At 41.5% G+C, this 19659-nt stretch overlaps 1 protein-coding gene across 4 annotated transcripts in view; it reads left to right on the top strand.

The window, feature by feature from the left end:
• Positions 1-19659, top strand: part of CEP57L1 (centrosomal protein 57 like 1) — a 971979-nt gene that overhangs the window by 333856 nt on the left and 618464 nt on the right. The window lies entirely within an intron of this gene.

The raw sequence follows: 19659 nt of genomic DNA, 5'->3' as shown, positions 1-19659 counted from the left end.
TCAGTAACTCTAGTATTTAAAGGCATGAAATTCATTGTATTATGTTGAAGTCTGAAGAAGCATTTATACAACGTGAAAGCGCTTACTGTTTTGAGAAGTTCTGCTACAATAAAGGTCTCTTTTTTACATTGGAATCCTGGATTATTAGCCACTGGTGTGCCTTTGGGATTGTTGTGTTGGAAAAGCTCACTCTCTTCCTTCCTTTAAGCCAACTGCAAATGCAGAGTTGAAATTCCTTTCTTGGAAAACAGCCTTCCTTCTAGCCATCACTTCAGCAAGAAGGATGTCCGAATTACAGGCCCTCATGGCAGTGGAGCCTTTCATCATCATTCATGTGGACAGGGTGTCCCTCAGGACCAATCCCTCCTTTATGCCCAAGGTGATATCCAGTGTGGCCCTTAATCAGTCCATTCATTTGCCAACCTTCTTTTCTAATCCACAGAACAAAGGGGAATGAATACTGCGCTCCTTGGACGTGCACAGACAACTTAGATTTTACTTGGACAGGACTAAGCCTCTCCATCTGAACAGCTGCTGGTGGCATTTGCTGCAGGGGCAGAGGGGAAAGCCATTTCAAAGCAAGCCAGTTCTAAGTGGATAGGCCATTGCATTAATTTCTGCTATAAGCACCATGGAAAACCTACCCCACAAGGGGATAAGACCACATTCAACCAGGGCTGCATCTACCTCTACAGCCTTTCTCAGAGGTGTCCCTACCAGGGACATCCTAGAAACTGCTACCTGGAGTTCTGTACATACCTTCAGCAAGCATTACTACTTGCCAATTTTTTATAAATCCAGAGCTGGCTTTGCCACTGCAGTCTTGCGGGGCCTTTTAGCTGGTCCAAATGCTGTCTAATTGCCTCCTCCCATCCTTATCTTTGGGAATCTACCCAAATGTGATGACATTTCAATGCAAAAACTCTAAACCTTGTGGACTTTGTTGCATACTTGGGAACCCCCCCATATATCTTTTGCATACTTGGGAACCCCCCGTATATATTTTACTTGTTCCTTTATAATACATCTTTCCATTCTTTTTTCAGTCTTTTCAAACCTCCACTGGTTTCTTATAGTTATCTCCCTACTAATTGTCCATTTTTTACCAGAATCTTCTGTTTTAAACTCTGCTAAAAACTCTTAACAGTTGTTTTTTCACTACCCTTGTTCCTTTCTCTGTGTGTATGTTCTGCCATCAGGCTGTGCTAGGGAAGGCAGTTGCTCACCTGCAGTCCAAACTCCCGTTTTGATACGGAAGTTAAAGCTGACCGAAATCACATTGAATGTATTTGTTCATCTTTAAAAGCTTACTTATTTTATCTAGACTAGAGAAACTTGTACAGTGTTATAATTTGAGAGTTTTGTTTAATGTTACCTTTTCTAATGGTTTGAAAAAAGATCAGTACACACTTTTTTTGGTAATGTTCGCAGTTGTAAGAAATGTCATTATGAGAAAATGGGAGCAATACAATCCTCAGTGTTTTGAGTTACTCCAAAGACGTAAAACAGCTGTAGATAAAGAAACTGAAATAAAAAAATTGAAATCGACACAAAAATGCCAAACTTCAAATATTGGCCAAACGTTTTAGAGCTGTTGGAGAAATGTGACCAAAGAAGCAACCTTATAAATCTTTGAATAGTTTATAAGAACAGTCTCCGAGACATATTGCTTCTCAAGCCCAATACTAGAACCTAATTCTTTGTAATGGGGACACTGTTAATACTATATTAAAAGAAAAACTCTAAGCACCACAGAGCGAGACTGTACGTTTAAACTGTTGTATTGCTTCTTGCCTTGAATATATCCACTAATAGAAGTTTATTTTTAGAGGAATGCTGTTCGTCTTTGTGAGGCTTCTTTGGAACCTAAGTTTTCTTTCAAATGATGCAATATTTATACAGGTTCCAATCCACAAACTTTGTTTTAAAATTAGCATGTTAATAGTCCAGCACTGGTGAGAGAGAAGTATGACAGGCAAAACCTGTGCCATATTTTGCATTAGGAGTCTTAAGTGATCTATCAAGGGTGAATGAGGTCTTGCCTCTGACCCTTCATATATCCTCATTACTGATCCTATTGTTCTAACAGAGAATGCAAACATGATCATTGCCCTGCTCCATAAAAGTCCCATCTAACCCCATCAAATGTCATCTCTGAATCAAGACTCACCAACAGTGTTTTCTTTTACTCCAGTTTCTTTTAGATCTTTATTGTTCTCTTAATGTTATAAAGTGTTCTCTCCCTTTAACAAAGACACATAGATGTGCATCTTAAATGTTTTGGTAATATCTTTGCCATTCTCTTAGCCAATATCAGCATAAAGAATGTCTAATTAAGATTTAAAATTGAAATGTGCCTATATGAAGCTGGAACATATGGGGTCTTTAACCACTTGATAGTACCACCACTTTCTTCCAGTATGTTAATACTCCTTGCCTCCTTTTTAAAATATTGTTGAATAAAACTTCTGGCTCTTTGCTACTCTCCAATTCTAACATCCAGATTTCCATTGGAAAACTGTCTGATCCTGGAAATTTCATTTTTGATTGTATGTCGTTCTTTAAATATTTTCCTATCTTGAACACTAATTGTTAAGCCTCATTTATGCCTTAATCTTGGAACAACTTAGTCTTCCATAAATATTTCCATTTGTGTGTGTTCTTGTTTAACTACATTCCTTTGCTTTATATAATTCTTTATGAAATTGCTGAAGAGTTTTAAATACACAGAGATCTCGTACAGGTAGTATTCTTGCCACAGGCTCCTAAGTTTGTCTACAGTTCCTACTTTTTGCTGTCAGTGTGCAGTCTAAGGTTATTATATTAAAATAAATCTGTAAAAGCAACATTTCTAGATTCCAGCATATTGCCCAAATGTCCCCTTAGTTTTCCTTTAGCACTCTAAATTTGTTCCTCCTCTTGTTTTGTAAGATTCCTCTTCTGCAATAATTCATTTTGTCAAGACATCAAGGTAGTTCTGTTACTACTTTCCAATATCTCTTTCACTTTTATAAGCCCCTTCTTAAGTAATTTCCATGTTCCTTAACTTTTAGTTTTGGAACTTTCTCCCCAGCATCATCATGCACCTCTCTAGCAGCGCCAAAAGTCCATCCCTAGGTGTACCAGTCACCTGATAACCCCCAGATGTGCTCTGATGGTATTGAAGCCAGCAGAGATTATAAAAACGTCCTGGAGATCTGTCTGCCAATGTCCACTGCTCTAACCCCATGAGCAATTACTTCCTCCATCCTATATGGTTCTCATGGTTATCTCAAAGGCTGGGAACACAATGATTATATGTAGTGTTTCATCCGGGTCTATATTAGAACATCGAAGTTTCAGAACTTCGAATGTTCTAATATCTACCCCTAATAAGCGAAAGCTGAAAATAACAAAGTTTCAGAAAACCAAATTCTTTACTAGGAAAAGAATTTGGTTGTCCGTTCCTGTCACTTCGCTATTTTCAGCACTGTGATGCAAAGTTACAGGTCGGGTTCAGGTAAGTGTACGATTGTGTGGACGTAAGGGTTAGGGCGGGGTAGGTGAGTTAGGGTTAGGGCGCGGGTCAGGTAAGTGTGTGAATGTGTGGACGTGAGGGTTAGGGCGGGGTAGGTGAGTTAGGGCGTGGGTGAGGTGTGTGTGCGTTATTGACTGACCTCAGGGTTATGGTTTGGGTTAAGGTAAGTGGGTAGATAGTGGTGTATGTACAGTTTAGTGCAGGGTTAGATGTAAGATTTTAGGTTTATGTGTGTGGATTGCTATTTGGTGTGTTTCTGTTGTGTGTGTGTTTTGGAACAGCAATTTTTTTCCCTAGGAAAAAAAATTTGCTGTTCTGAATTTTCAATGTTATCAGTTTTCGGTTACTAGGGGTCGATATTAGAACATTCGAAGTTCTGAATCTTCGATCTAATATACACGCTTTCATCCTACCTTAGCCATGTCCACACCCTGTCCCCCTTTGGAACTCTCCTTTTGGTAACAAAGTCCTCAGCCCCCACCAGTGATAGTTGCAGGAGACTCCCATCGAACTACCCTTTCACCAGGGATAGTAACTCTCATCCTTTCCTGCTACTCTCACCCATGTTGGCTGAGCCTTAGTTAGGGCTTTTGAAGGTGAGGCATATAGTTTTTGAAGACAAGAAATATGTTTTGAAGGATTCATGGCAGTGTTTAGGTAAACTGGCTAAGTTGAGTTTTGATGAGACCTTAATTTTTGTCACTATGAATGTTAAGGACTTGTTTTCAGTGATACCGCATGATGAGGGGCTTGAATGGTTCCAGGAGGCTTTATATATAGGCAGTAATATGAACCAGGAATTGGTCAAGTTTGTGGTTGAAATGATGGATATCACTTTAAAAAACTATTATGTATATTTTGAGGGCGATTATTATAGGCAAAAGAAAGTGGTTGCTATGGGGGCAGCAGCTGTTGTCATTTTTCCAAATATTGTTCTATGGTACTGGGAAAGGAATCATGTTTTTGATGATGAATATTTTAACATTTTCAGTTTTTGGATGATGTATTAATTTTATGGAAAGGAACACTTGAACAAGTAATGGAATCTTATCATATTAATATGGTAACACAGTTTTAAAGTTTGCAGTTGATTTTAATAGTGACAAAATTAATTATTTGGATTTTACTTTTGGGTAAGGATTGGGAGAATGCTAGATATAAATCAAATATTTTTTGAAAGGCTACTTGGTCCAGTAGTTAGGTACATTTTACTAGTGCCCATCCAATCTGGCAAAAAAGAATTTGGGTAAAAGGCCAGTTTGTAAGGGTGTCCAGGATGACTTTAGAAGAGAAGAATTTTGAAGTAGGGGCAGAACAACTGAGTAATATGATCTTTGATTGTTGTTACTCAGTAAGATTTGTTCTGCATGTTTTGGATGAAGTATCTAGGGCTAGGAGTGAAAAAAATTGTCCAGTATTAAGAATGGGTGGTTATACTAGTGCTATTAGAAGGGATAAGGATGATTTTAAGGCAGCATTTTTAATGACATGCAATGGTATGAATGCAGAGATTACAATTATTTAAAAAGTTGGAAGGAGGTTTGGTTTTTGCGGGGGGGGGGGGGTATTTGGTCAAGCGGGTTGGTGTAGCACCTAAATTTGTGTTCAAGAGAGGTATGAATTTGAAGAGTATTATGGAAAAGGATGTCAAGGTGGATGAAAGTGGAAATGGGAGAATGTTAAAAATGCAGAACATGTAAACAATATAGTTCTATATTTGAAGTGAGTAACATTGTTCTAGCAAATTATTTTAAGGTTAATAAAAATGTGGAGGTAGATGTAATTGCAACACCAGAGGTGGTGTTTTTGGGGCCTAATGCTTATGTGACGCATTTTATGTTGGTAAAAATTAAAGGTCATTAAAAATAAGAATTAATGAAAATATGTATGCCATATCAAAAAAGGATTAGGAGAATGCTCTATTTAAACATACTTTCAGATAAAAGAATGTTAAGTAGTTTTTATTTTGGAAAAGGTACCTTGGAATATAAGAACTGGGAATTGGGAAGCATATCTTGGTAAAAGGGCGCTGGTATGGCAGTTGAAATGTAATGCTGCAGAATATTGGGGTACCACTGGGAAAGTTTTCATCAATATTTTAGTTCTGAAATATGGGCACATCTAGGTAGGGGCTTTGCTGTTGACTAGGCCCCTTTAAATTGGAAGAAGATTGTTTTTTTCTTCAAGTAATATGTCATTAGGTTAGGTTACTTTATTTATATATGTATTTTATATAATCAATGGATTGAAGTTTATTTGTTTTAAGTTAGGTTTCAATTAAGCAAAGCTATTTATTCATGTTATTTATACATACGTATATATATATATATATACACACACACACACACACACACACACACACACACACACACACACACACACACACACACACACACACACACACACACACATGGGTTCACTATGAACCGGGGGGGGGGGCAACTTAAATATACCAACTCCGAGATCTGACATTCTAAACGGAACCTATATATATATATATATATATATATATATATATATATATATATATATATATATATATATATATATATATATATAATGTGTGTGCATACACACACATATTAACATAGATTCCTTTTATGTCTCAATTGATTAGTGTATGTATTAAGGATGGTATTTATATAGGGATTAGATGGGAATGTAGTTCTGTGGAAGTTAGAAACACTAAACTTTATTGTACATTTGTATGCATCGTGACTCATGATTTGTTACTTTATTTAAATTGGAGTGTTTCTCTGCAATATTTCAGCAGCATTTTTTTTTTTTATCTGTTGAGTTTATGCTGTTAACACTATTTGGCTCAATATTCCTCTATGCCACAGGAGTGGCCTTTCCCAAATAGCTCTTGAATCCTAGCCACTTGGCCTTTATTTGTTAAAAAGAGAGGAATTTACAGAAAGTGCAGTATCACATTATTACATCGGTATTTTGCATTTTTATCTAAGTTTTTATTTGTGTAGGATATTTATTGGATATGTTTAACTCTTTCAGTTAAATACACATTCTCCTTTGAAATAGATTTTTGCCCAGTCTAGCACAGTTATTGTACCTTGGGGAATAATAAGCAAACTCTTGAGTTTCTTCTACTGAATATACCTCTTCATTCCAAATACTCTTGTATATTACTTCAACAATCTAAGTTGCCTTTGTGTTTTTTTTTCACTTCTAGGTTCCTCTAGTATATCTCTAATATAGCAAATCAGGTTCCATTTCCACCGACAAATATTCCCTGCTGACTCTTATTTGTCCCCAAATCTCCTAAGCTCCATGACTGTATTTTTAGATGGAATAGAAGTACATGCCAGTGTAATCCTTTTCCTCGTTGTCCTCCAATGCTAGTAACCCTTTGCTAACACAAACCTGCCTTCATTGTTCTTTTCTTTCTCTTAGTGCTACTGAGGCTCCTCTCGCAATCAGTAGTCCTACTCCCCTTTTCATTTGTCCATGGTATTCCACAGAATGTCCACTCTGCAATATTTTTGTCAAATTTGTATGATTATTTCTGTTCCAGTGCTTCTTTCACCTTACACTAAATATAATCCAGTGCTGTTTGCTTTTTGTCTGTGTGTAAACTATCTTGTATGTGTAATAATATTGATAAAGGAGCCATTCTGAAAGTCGTTACATAACAGTTCTTTAGAATATGTTCCCATCTTGCAGTTTACACGTATACACTAATGTGTCAGGCTGATCTTGTGTGACGTTGCTTTTTATCTCTGAATCCATGTCACATTTTCCCAAGCTTTTTCTTCAGTAGTAACACTTAAAACACAAAACTATATACATTTTCAACCCCTATCTCATTTTAACTCGCAACAAAAACACTATATATACACTTTCCAAAATGTAAATCCTTCCCCTCCAAATTGAAGGCTGCACTCGAGTATTACCTATTCTAAATATGAGCCTAACTACCCCAAGGTGCATGTTTGCGCCCATGTTCCCTCTTGGATTGCTTTCTCTTTTCGTGATACCCTCCAAGATAAAAAAAAAATGTGCATACTTTCAATAAGCATTAACTTTTTTATACTTAAATAGTACACTGTATAACCTTAAACTAAATTTTGCATTGTAATATTTACTGCATTAAAGTACTAAGGCTGCTGGGGAGACAGTTGCTTGTATAAATATCCATGTTTCTACAGTTTCAAAATTCATTTCTTACTTTCACGTAACTGCTTGCCAGTATCCCTTTAAAAGTTAATTGCATTGTGTCTCAAAGGTGAAAAAAATTCACCTAGAAAACCTTGTCCAGGCCTATTATAACCAGGTGCAGGCAAGTATGACAAGCCAAAAGAAGGTACTGATGGCAAACCTAACTAATTATTTTGTGGATGCAAGAAAGGACTGTCTGTTTAAAGTAAATTAAATAAAATAATTCACTATTTGTCTTTTTACTTAAATGTTTGCCTATAGCACATTTTCCAACTTAATTCCTTTATTTTTTTCATTAAAGTGTTTGCTAGTACCCCATTAAAGCCATTATATTCTGCCTTTCAGATCTTCAGCGCAAATGCAAGTGGCAGTGGAAAACCCAGCTAGTTTGCAAATGTGCAAAAAAAATATATATATATATACATTCCTGACAAAGATCGGAGTTATTTCTTTATAGAAAGCATATTATCGTTATGATTGCAGGAATTACGTGTTTTTTGTCTTTTCAGTGGACATTATTGCCTATAGTTTCTGCCTACATAAAAGCAGAAAGGAAGGAAATAGTGTATCTTGCAGTTCTCTAAATACTTTACCACAAGAGATAATGCCATTTCTATAGAATAGATTGCATGCTGTTCCATTATGCCTTATTACAGTCAGCTTTGTCAAAAAGAATGATAGTTTCTTTTTCACACTGTACCCTTTACATCTGCGTAACAAGCCTAATAAATGCCTTGTCACCTGATTCAGAGTATTCTCCGGTAGTAGATGCCACTTCTTTCCAGTCATTAACTGGTTGAGTGATCAGCCAGTCACATAGCTAGAATGTGTGCCAGATAACAAGTCTTGGAAGAGGGCTCCTAACATAGGTTTTCAAACCAAGGATATGAGTGAACATGTCCTGTGATTTTTGTTTTATATTGTTTTTGGGTCCATCCTGACATGATCATTGAGCTTAAATCTTTACAGGAGTACTTGGTGGTCTTCATATTGATCACTGGTGCAGCAGCCTTGGCAGGATATAGCCCATATAGAAAATAACAGACAGTTAACTTCTAAAGCTACAGGGTATCTACCATGTGCCCAAAGTGTCAGGTGGCTCGAGCTGAGGTGGCTGAGCTGACTAAATGACAAGTTTTGTCACAAAGCCCTTCAGAGCTTTACTGCCACTAAAGTGTATGCTCTCTTGAGGCATTTGAAGATAGACCGTTGGATTCTGCTTTCCTTTGCTAGGCAGAGAAGTTCCCTTTGAGGGGGGAGCCCTTCAATATTCTTTGTTTTATTGTAATTTTTTACTTTCCTCTTCAAGAAAGTTTTAAAGCTAGGAGAGTTTGTTTTAACAGACTGCCTCAAGACGGTAACAGTCTTTTAAATGGAGCACTTGTGTTTTCTGTCATTTTAAAAATAATGTAAACTAATTGAAAACCTATTTTCTGTGCGAAATTGTGTATATTTTTCCTTTTGTGGGGCTACCATAGTGTTTCAAAGTGTTTTTTTTTTTACTGTGTTTTAATGTCTAACTTTTGTGAGCCAGTAGTTTTACCACAATTTGCTGTTTGTTCTCCACTTGGCCTCTGGGACTACTATATGCCTTTCCACCTTTTCCTCTCGTTCCAAAGGTACTTCAGAAAGCAAAATCGTTGGGTTGCAAACTCATCCTCATTGCTCCTTACTGACCTCGTCCGATATGGTTTCTGTTTCTTCGCCATCATCTTCAGCTGGAGCCTTGGATACTGGACCCATTTCCAGACCTCCGGACACATCAGTCAGGTGGGTTTCACCCATCCCTCCAAACTCTCAAGCTGACTGCTTGGTTACTCCACTTCCAGTCTTAGCCAGGCTCCCAAACATTTCCCCTGCTGTACAACACATCCTAGTGTCCTCCCACAACCCCACTACCAGGAGGAATCACACTAGCAAATGGAAGAGGTTCGCTTATTGGGCGAAGAGTAATAACATTGATCCCTTTACAGCTCCTGTTCACAAGATTCTTGACTTTCTGACCGAAACCTTCAAAAAAGCGGCAGCTGCAGCTACTATTAGGGTCCAACATGCTGCCATCTCCAGTTTTCACATAGGAGACTTGGGTTCTAACATTGTCTCATAAGTTGTGCAGAGCATTCTTACAAAATACAACACTTTTACTGTTCCCGGTAAGAGAACCCCCCCGGACCCAAGCTTGATTTTAGCTTCAATGGTTCTGCCTCCCTTTGAACCATCAGCATCATGCCCCCTGAAGTTTCTATCTTGGAAAACCCTCTTCTTGGTTGCTATAACCTCGGCTAGACTGGTTTCTGAATTACATGCTTTGTCTATTTGTCCACCGTATCTCATTTTTCCTCAAAGATAGTCTCTCTTAGGACCAGTCCTTCTTTCTACCAATCCTTCTTTCTTGCCAAAGGTTTGTTCAGAGTACAACTTAAATCAGTCCATTGAGCTTTCTGTGTTCTTCCCCAGTTATGGCAACAAGGCAGAGTATAGGCTGGATGTTCATAGACAATTGTTTTTATTTACACAGGACCAAAGACCTCAGAAAATCAGACCAATTGTTTATATCCCTTGCTGAAAATAAACAAGGTTATCCAATTTCAAAAGTAACCTTATCAAAATGGCTGTCGGGCACAATCCCTTATTCATATGATTTGCGTAAAAAGACGCTTCCAGGATGACTCACAGGATATTCAACCAGAGCCTTAGCCACCTCTGTTGCCTTCCAAGCTAAATTGCCTTTAGGTTCAATCTGTGCAGCAGCAACATGGGCAAATCCTCATACCATTATCACTCATTACAAAGTGGATGTGGTCTCCCAGAATAGGGCATCCTTTGGTTCCATGGTCCTAAAGAGTTTGTTCAGTGAGCCACCCAAGAAACGGGTACTGGGGACGTGGTCCCAGCCCGCAAGAATGAAGGCGAGATGGGACAACATAACATAAAGAAGTTATGTACCTACCATAACGTTCCATGTTTGTTGTCCTTCATCTCGCCTTCTTTCTTGTGTCTCCCCCTCCTTCCCCCTTCCTGGAGGTTCGGGAGGAGTTCTTTATTGGTTACACTGGTTGAGTTCCCTGCTGACATACCAGGTTAGTTAACCATGCATTGTCTTTTCCTCTCTCCTTCCTACCTTAGATGTATAAGGGCTTACCTTAGATGTATAAGGGCTTAGTAAAAATTGATCTGAAGTAGTTTACTTTATTTGATCTTCAACATGTGGGTACCAGAGCCGTATCTGATCCAAGCCGGCAATTTCACTAGCATCTGCTCTGAGCTCCAAGCTCCTCCCCTTACCCATAATACATCACCACTACCTTCCATCTTCCAAATCTCATTTGCCATGGCTAGCCATAAGCATCGTGATTCTGAGCTCCGAGTCTGTGAGTTGGGTTATTTTGGTATTTAGTGTATTTTGAGTGTAGTCTTGTCAGTGTAGGTTCCCTCTATTCTCCCCTCGCTGATGCGTCGGGTTTTAGGTTTTTGTATAGTTTTAGGTAGGCAGGTAGTTTTGTATATCGTTGTCTTCCCCCCCACCCCCTCAGCATTCTCTGTGCATTCTGAGTGTGTGTTGAGTGGGTGTGTTTAGAGAACTATTTTTTTGTCTCTATTTGCCTGTGTTTAGAGAACTAGTTCTTTCTATATTTGAGATTTCTATAAAAATCTTGAGTTGGGACATGGGTGATCCTAAGCCAGTCTTTTAAGAGGTGCACTGAGTATGGCCAAAAATTGTCACCTACTGATGGCCACACTCTTTGCATGATGCGTTTGGGTGTAGCCCATTTGAGCACTGATTGTGCTATTTGTGTGGGTTTCAACCCACGCGCCATTAAGGATAGACTGACCAAGTTAGCCTTGAAAGGTTTTCTACCTACTACAGAGGTGGCTGCCTCCCCTACTGCTTCGGTCACAGCGGTTGCTGTGGCCGCCTCTCCTTCTCTTGTCCTTCCTTTTTCTCCCTCCCAGGCTGGGACTCACCCTCCCACTTCTAAGCCTGTGGAAGCGGAGCGCAGAAAAGGCAGAGAGAAGGAGAGAGAGCACCAGACAGAAAAACAAAAGAGGTCTCCGGACCTTTCAGCTCCCAAGAGTCAGTCTAGGCACCGTGACTCCCCTCTGTTCCGATCTCCCAGATAGGTCAGAGTCCGTGGCCTCGTCGTGGTCCACCCATAGCCTTTCCAAAGTTGACATGGATAAAATGATGCAGAGGTTCATTCGCACACAAATTCAGATGGGAGTCTTACCAGCCCCTTCTCCATCTGGGGGGGGGGGGGGCTCGCTTCCTTTCTTCACTTCAATTTCTCCTTCTCCGATCTGACCTCTGGGTTCGGAATCCATGTTTTCAAGGATGGCCTTAGTCAGGGGGTCAGTGCCGATGGTACCTGTCTCCTCGACGTCCGGCAGCTGCCTGGAGTGTGTCTGATCCGACCAGTTAGGATCCGAGTGGCTCTCTGAGCTGGAGTCTGGGTGTTGGATCCGAGGGAGTGGAACTTTTCCCATCGGCTCTGACATTGTCGGGCCAAGCCCTCCCCCCTTAGAGCTCCGTCCACTTCGGGCCCAGCTCCGATTCTCGTGTCAGATCCGGGGAGAGCAGTTTCCTTACTGGTGGCCCAGGAAGCCTGTTCTCCCTCGGTGTTCGACATGGTAGAAAGGGTTCTCTCCACTGGATCAAGGCCCTTGACTATTTCTTTGGACTCTGCCCCAGCTCCCTCCACTTTGTGTGTGAATCCCATCATTTTACCTGAGAGACAGCCCATGCTCATGGAGCCCCAGGTGGTTCCCCCTGAGGAATAAGTGGCTTGCGAGTTCCCATCTGGAGAGCCCCACTGGAGACGTACCTTGCAAGCATACATGCAAGAGGAGGCACTTGGACTCCCTGAGTCCCTCACAGAGGACACTGATTTGGATGACTGAGAAGGTTCCCCCAGATCACCTCCCAAGGATGTGTCCTGTGGAGACATCATGGAAATCCTACGCCTGCGGGGAGGTTGGTCCGCCCCAAAACCTTCCTCAGATGAATCCGTGTTGCTGGAGGATTTAGGCACAGGCCCATCTACTTCCTGGGTGGCCCATCTACTTCCTGGGCGTCTCCTCAAGCAGGTCCCCAGGTGAACTTGGTCACCTCATGGGTTTGGAAGGAGCTGGACACCGTAGAACCAATCCCCAAATGCCCAGACAAAATTTTGAGCCACCCCCTCTGACAGAACAGCGTGGAATAAAGCATCCCCTGTAGACCGAGAGTCTAGGATGATGGACCGTCTAGGGAAGTGGGTTTATGCATCAGTGACCTTTTCCATCAGGGTGCTGAACTATCTGGCCCACATTACTAGACTACAGCGAGACCTGGTAAAGGAACTGGCTAAGTCTCCCCCAAAGTCCATGTCGCAGGAGGACAGATGCACATTCTCCGTGAGGATGGGCACTTTGACAGTGGTTTCCAACACATCCATGCGACTCCTCTCGAATGCTACTGAAGGAGCAGCTAAGGCAGCTGGGTCCGGCGTGTCCATGAGGCGTAACACCTGCCTCAGATTGTCAGTTCATGGAACCCTTGAAGGCATCTTTTGCGAATGCCCCTTATGACGGGTCTATCTTTTAAGGTAAAACCATCAGAGACACCTTGGTCCAAAGTGAAAAAGATGGCAAGACTGTCGTCGGAATCCACTTCTCGAACCCTCAAAGATCCTTTTCCCGGAATCAGCTTTGGCAAAACAGCGAGGGCAAAAGAAGATGTGGTTCCGGAAGTCTCAGTATTCCCGGGACACTCTGGGCTGCTCTTCCCCTAGAGGCAGAGGGAGACAGGATAGACGCGTGCCCAGAGACAGAGGGGGTCTGAGGAATTTTGGGTCTCCAAGTATTCTTGGACAGGCCCGTGCAGCAACCCCGAGGGGTTGCCCGACTGCTCTACTCTGGAGGCAGTCGGGGGTTGCTTGTCATTGCACCTGGTGGCGTGGGAATCCATAGCATCAGACCGCTGGGTGCTTCAGATAATTTCCAGGGGATACTCAATCCCGTTTGTGGTTCCTCCCAAACCTCTCCAACACCTCCCAGACATATCACCTGTGCAAAGGCACTGGAAATTTCCAAGCTGCTAGAGAAATGAGCCATCTAACCCGTCCCCCAAGATCAGTCTGGATCTGGCATCTGCTCCAGGTTCTTTTTGTTGTCAAAGAAAACGGGGGACTTAAGGCCATTTTCTGGACCTATCAACCCTAAACCTGTCAGTTGCCAATGAAAATTTCCAGATGGTCACCTTACAGTCCAATATGCCATACCTGCAAGAGAGCGACAGGGTGTTCACCAAATTAATGGCAGTAGTAGCAGCTCACCTGAGGCTTCAGGGGATTCAGGTCTACCCTTACCTGGACGATTGGCTCCTTACTGCTCCCACCAAGTGTCTACTTTACCAGACAAGAGATTATTTCCCAAAGCTTGTACTCCACTACTCCACGCATCCAAATCTCTTCTGAATCCTGCCCAGGTGATAGACTACATAGGGGCACGGATTGAAGCACTACAGACAAAAAATCTTCCTGACCCCGGAAAGAGTTCAAAACCTAAGGATGCATGTTGCCTTCATCTACCATTCTCACCTTCCCTCGGCAGAATCTGTTTTGATGGCCATAGGTTCTATGGCAGCAACCATAACACTTCTTTTGTGTGCCCAATTACACATGCAAGTACTACAGTGGACTCTAGCAGTGCAGTGGTCCGTGTTGGATCTTCCGTTGTCACATCCAGTACACCTCAGTCGAGTCTGCAAGTTGTCCCTTCTTTGGTGGATGCATTCTCCAAAAATTCTGGAGAGACTACCCTTTGTTCCAGCTCCTGTCCAAGCCACTGTGACCACGGATGCCTCCCAACTTGGGGGGGGGGGGCATTGTTTGGACAGGACAGTCCAAGGCATGTGAACTCCTATCGAGACCAGTTTGCATATAAATATTCTGTAGAATAAGGGTGATCCTTTTGGCATTGCAGGCCCTTCATGCCTTTCTTCCTCTGGGAACCATTGCAATTCAATCCAGCAACATGTCAGTGGTCTGGTATGTCAGCAAACTGAGGGACCAGATCTTACCCCCTTTGTCGCGAGGCTATGAGAGTTTGGGAATGGACGATATCCACCGGCTGCTTTCTGACAGCAACTCACATTCCGGGACGGTCCAACATTCTAGCGGACAGATTAAGTCGAACCATACGGACGCCTTATGAGTGATCTCTGAATCCTTCAGTAGTGGAGCAGATCTTTCTGGAGTGGGTCTGCCTTGCTGCGATCTCTTCGCATAGTCTTCCAACGCGAAGTGCAGTGAGTTCTTCGCTCTGGAACCCCAGCCGGGGGGGGGGTACCTCAGACGCTCTAGTCCATGCTTGGCTTCCCAGTCTTCTGTATGGTTACCCTCCTGTACCCCTTATTCCAAGCTTTCTACAGAAAGCTTGCTGACAGGGGAGCAAAATGATCTTCATTGCCCCGTTTTGGCCTCACCAGGTATGGTTTCCCTTCCTTTGGTCTCATCTTCTGGCTCCACCTTGGATCCCATTCAGGATCTCATTTCACACCCCTCGAGGGTTCCTCATCTGAATCTGGACAGTTTGAAGCTAACGGCTTGACTGCTCCAGTTCCCTTAATTGCTAGGACTCCTGGATTGTCTTCTTCAGTCAGGTCTATTCTGGTGGCAGCTCATAAATCCTCCACCAGGAAGGTCCATCTTAGTAAATGGAAACGTTTTTCCTTTTGGGCCTCTCAAAGGAGTTTAGGCCCTTTCACAGCTCCTGTTTCAGCTATTCTCAATTTTCTAGCAAATATTTTTCAGCAAGGCGCTAGCTCTTCTACAATCAAGGTTCAACTAGTTGCCATCTCTCATTTTCATGTGGATGAGAATTCTGCTTCTCTAGCCTCTTCCAGACTGTGTAAAGCTTTTATTAAAGGTACCTTTCTATTATGTCCTCCGGTCAAAGATCCTTTTCCCCCATGGAACCTTACTATGGTTCTTCAAGCATTGGTTGCTCCACCATTTGAACCTGCAGCAACCACAGATCTTAAGTTTTTGTCTTGGAAAACAACGTTTCTAGTGGCTATCACCTCTGCTAAAAGGGTTTCAGAACTGCAAGCGTTGTCTGTTAAAGTTCCATACAAGATTTTCCATAAGGACAGGATTTCTCTTCATACCAATTCTTCCTTTCTTCCAAAAGTAGCATCACAGGTTAACCTCAAACCATCAATTTACCGGTTTTCTTTCCAAATTTTGCTAACAAAATGGAATACAGACTTCACTTGTTGGATGTTCGTAGACTGTTGCGATTCTATTTGCACAGGACTAGAACCTTTCGCAAATCTCATCAGTTGTTTGTGTCCTTCTCCAAACCCTTTTTGGGCAAACCTATCTCCAAGGTCACCATCACTAGGTGGATCTCCTTGTGTATCCTTCAGATCTATAAGGATAAAGGTTTGTCTCCTCCGGGTCGGGCGAAAGCTCATTCGACTAGGTCCATGGCTACTTCTGCGGCCTTTTGGTTGAGAGTCTCACTGGATGATATTTGTCCTGTGGCTACTTGGTCCTCATCTCATACCTTTATTTCTCACTACAGATTTGATGTCTAGAAGGAGAGCATCCTTTGGTTCTGCAGTGCTCTAGAATGTTCTTCCTTGAGGGCCACCCAGGTATTTTAGTAGCTGGGGGACTCTGTCTCACAGGTTGAAGATCAAATGAAGTACACTACTTCAGCTAAAGAAGTTATATACTCACCATAACATTCAATCTGAGTAGTTCTACGTCGTCTTCAACCATCCCTCCTTCCTTCCCCCTGGCCTTACCACATGGACAGCTTTTTAGCTGGTTTTAGGTGTGTAAGGTATTTTTTGAGGTAGGGTTCTCCATGCAAGTTGCAGCAAACTCAGTCTGGAGGATGGAAGGTAGTGGTGGTGTATTATGGGTAAGGGGAGGAGCTTGGAGGTCGAAGCAGATGCTAGTGAAATTGCCAGCTCAGATCCGATATGGATACGGTACCCACAGGTTGAAGACAAATTAAGTAGAACTACTCTGATGGAATGTTATGGTGAGTACATAATTTTTTTTTTTTACTATGTATGTCTCTAGTGTGGGCTATTACAAACAAGATCTGTGTAGCTGCCGCTAGGCATGTTTGGGATAAGGGGTAGCCTTGAGCCAGTAAAAGCTCTGGAGCTATAGTAAATCGGCCTAGCGGAGCCGAAGATCAGTTCCAAACCCAGCCATCAAGAATGAAGGCGAGATGAAGGGCAACAAACATGGAACATTATGGTAGGTACATAACTTCTTTTTTTTTTGTCTCATTCCTTTATTGCCGATATTTAATGTGATCTTGGGGGGGGGGGGTCTTTTTTTAGTATGCCATAATGCCCATGCTTTGTTTCTAAGGGTGATATTTAGTTTGGACTCTCTAGAAAGCCATGGTGCAGTTTCTGACTTTGTTCTTATTGAGCGAACAAGTGCATGAGAGTCTAGGATCTCATGGAATTTGTTGTTAAAGTAGACAGCCACTTCCTCTAAGGAGAGGTGTTTTAGGACTGACCATTTACACGAGTTTAGTTCCTCTTAGAATTGGGCAGGGTTAAAGTTCTTATTGTTTCTTACCGTTCTGAGTATGGGTTAGTGAGGGTTAATGGTTTTATTCTTAATTATATAGGTAAGAAGGTGATCACTTAAGTCATCAGGGAGGGTCCCAGAGGTATACAGTTGGGGGTGACTATTGATAAGTATCCAATCAAGTATACTTTCTTCATAGTTAGGTGTTACCTATCCTGATGGGGGTAGTGATGATTTGGGTAAATGCATGCAGGTTAATATGGGTGGTTGGGGATTCTGAGGAACAGGTGTTCCTGTCTATGTTAAAATCTCCAAGTAGTAAGATTTCTTGGGGGTAGGTACAAGATAGCCAGCGAAGGGTATCTGCAAGTGTAGATATGTTATTCCCTGGGGAATGTACATACAGATGACATTTATGCATTTATTTTTATTAATTTGCAATTTGGTAGCGAGAATCTCTAAGTTATTAATTTGAGGTGGTTGTATAGCATCAGTGGTGCCATTTAACACAGATTTATAGAGAACAGCTACCCCACCTCCCTTCCTGGAAGCACAATTTAGTCTTGAGTATGTTTTACCCAGGTGGTACCACTTGGTTATCTGTGGTGCTAGGTTTTAACCAGGTTTCGGATAAACGGAGCATCGCCCAAGGAAACTGGTGACCCCTTCTTTGGATCTTGATTCTGTGTTCAGAGAAGTTAACACTTGCTCCATTTGAACCAGCTAATCTGGCTGACTTAAGGTTCTTAACCTGGAAAACAGTTTTACTGATTTCTGTGACCTTTGCAAGAAGGGTATCCAAGTTGCAAGGTCTTATGGTGAGTCAACCCTATCTCAATTTCCATAAGGATGGGCTTTTCTTTGAGAATCCTTATTATATGCCTCAGGGGATATCCATCTTTACTTTAAGCCAAATTCTCCATCTCCCTGTTTTCTATCCTGAACCTGAAACAAAAAGTGGGGGAGAGAGGATACCTTGGATGTCCACAGACAACTATGGTACTGTCTTGACAGACCTAAATGTTTTAGATTTTTCAGATCAATTTTTCATTTCTTGTGAAGGTAAGAAGGGACGACCCTTGTCAAAACAGACCATTTCCAAATGGCTGTGTAAGACCATTTAAATTTTGTTACATTCACCATGACAAATCTATTTCATGCGGGGTCAAGGCCAACCTTACGAGAGCCTTGGCTTCATCTAGGGCTTTTTGGAAAGAGTTGAATTCTTTTACAAAGCACTATAAACTTGATCAGTTCTCTAGGTCTAGATCAAGTTTTGGTAGGACCATTTTCCAGGGGTTCCTTGACCCTTCTCCTTCCAAATATAGTTAGCAGAGATAATCTGCCACTATAGCTAAGTGTACTGCAGCAGTGATCAATATGAAGAACACAATTGTGCAAGTGTAATGTACCATAACTATAGATGCTTGAATTATCACTACTGCAGAAGCCACTCCTTCCCTCCACCCCCCCCCTTGTTTTTGGTATGTTTTTTATGCCATGATGTGGACATTTAATTATTTTGTTCCTCACATGGTCCTTTCAGGGCTCTGCCTTACACACCGTCCTGGCAGAAAAGCTCTGAAGGGCTTCGCCCCCAAACTTGCCTTTTAGTCTGCTCAACTCGAGCTGCCTCACAGTTTGGGCACGTGGAAGGTGCCTTGAAGCTTTGAAAGTTGGCCGGCTATTAATCCTTGGCAGGATTTTACCCATATGGGACTTACTACAGCATTGATTATTCAAACATCTATTTTTATGGTAAGTTCAGCTTGAATAACTGTTCACTCAGTCCTAGCATCTAGTGACATCTAGTTAGGGAGACAAGAGATGGGAACCGCTACTGTCATCCAGTGCAGGGTAGGGAGATTTTTGTGTATTCCTAACTCTTGGGAGTTGTGGGAACAATACATACAAGGGAGGAATGAGGTCTAAAAGGCAGCAGAACGTAAATGAGTTATGTAATGTTTGAATGAGAAAGATTGGGTAGATTATAAGTAATGTATAATGTTCACAACTGGGAGTGTGTCAGTATGGTTTGTGATGTAAATGCTTGCGATTAGGATTGTCTCAGTGTGGTTTGTTTTCATTTGTATAAATGTACAATTGCCTATGTAGTAAGTGATGGTTTAATAAAGATGTTTCTTATTTAAAAAAAAGCAGAAATTGAATCGTTTATGTAATATTGCTAGGTTATATAATGTATTTCACATCTATTTGTTAATGCAGTTTGACTTTTATATGAATGTAAATTTGCCTACATCACAAGGGATAATTCAATAAAGGTGTTTGGAGTAAAAAAAAAAAAAAAAACTGTGCTGAAGGCTTCTAAAAATAAGGAAGAGACTAGTTTGCCATTATCTGTAGCTTTATTGACCGTATCTATATAGGTTAGAAGGCCAGTGCTAGTACTATGGGAAGGAT

The sequence above is a fragment of the Protopterus annectens genome, chromosome 1.part0 (assembly GCF_019279795.1).
Source record: "Protopterus annectens isolate FY-2018-M chromosome 1.part0, PAN1.0, whole genome shotgun sequence".
Taxonomy (NCBI): Eukaryota; Metazoa; Chordata; order Ceratodontiformes; family Protopteridae; genus Protopterus; species Protopterus annectens.
The sequence above is the reverse complement of the archived record's forward strand: the minus strand, read 5'-3'. Positions and strand labels throughout refer to the sequence as shown.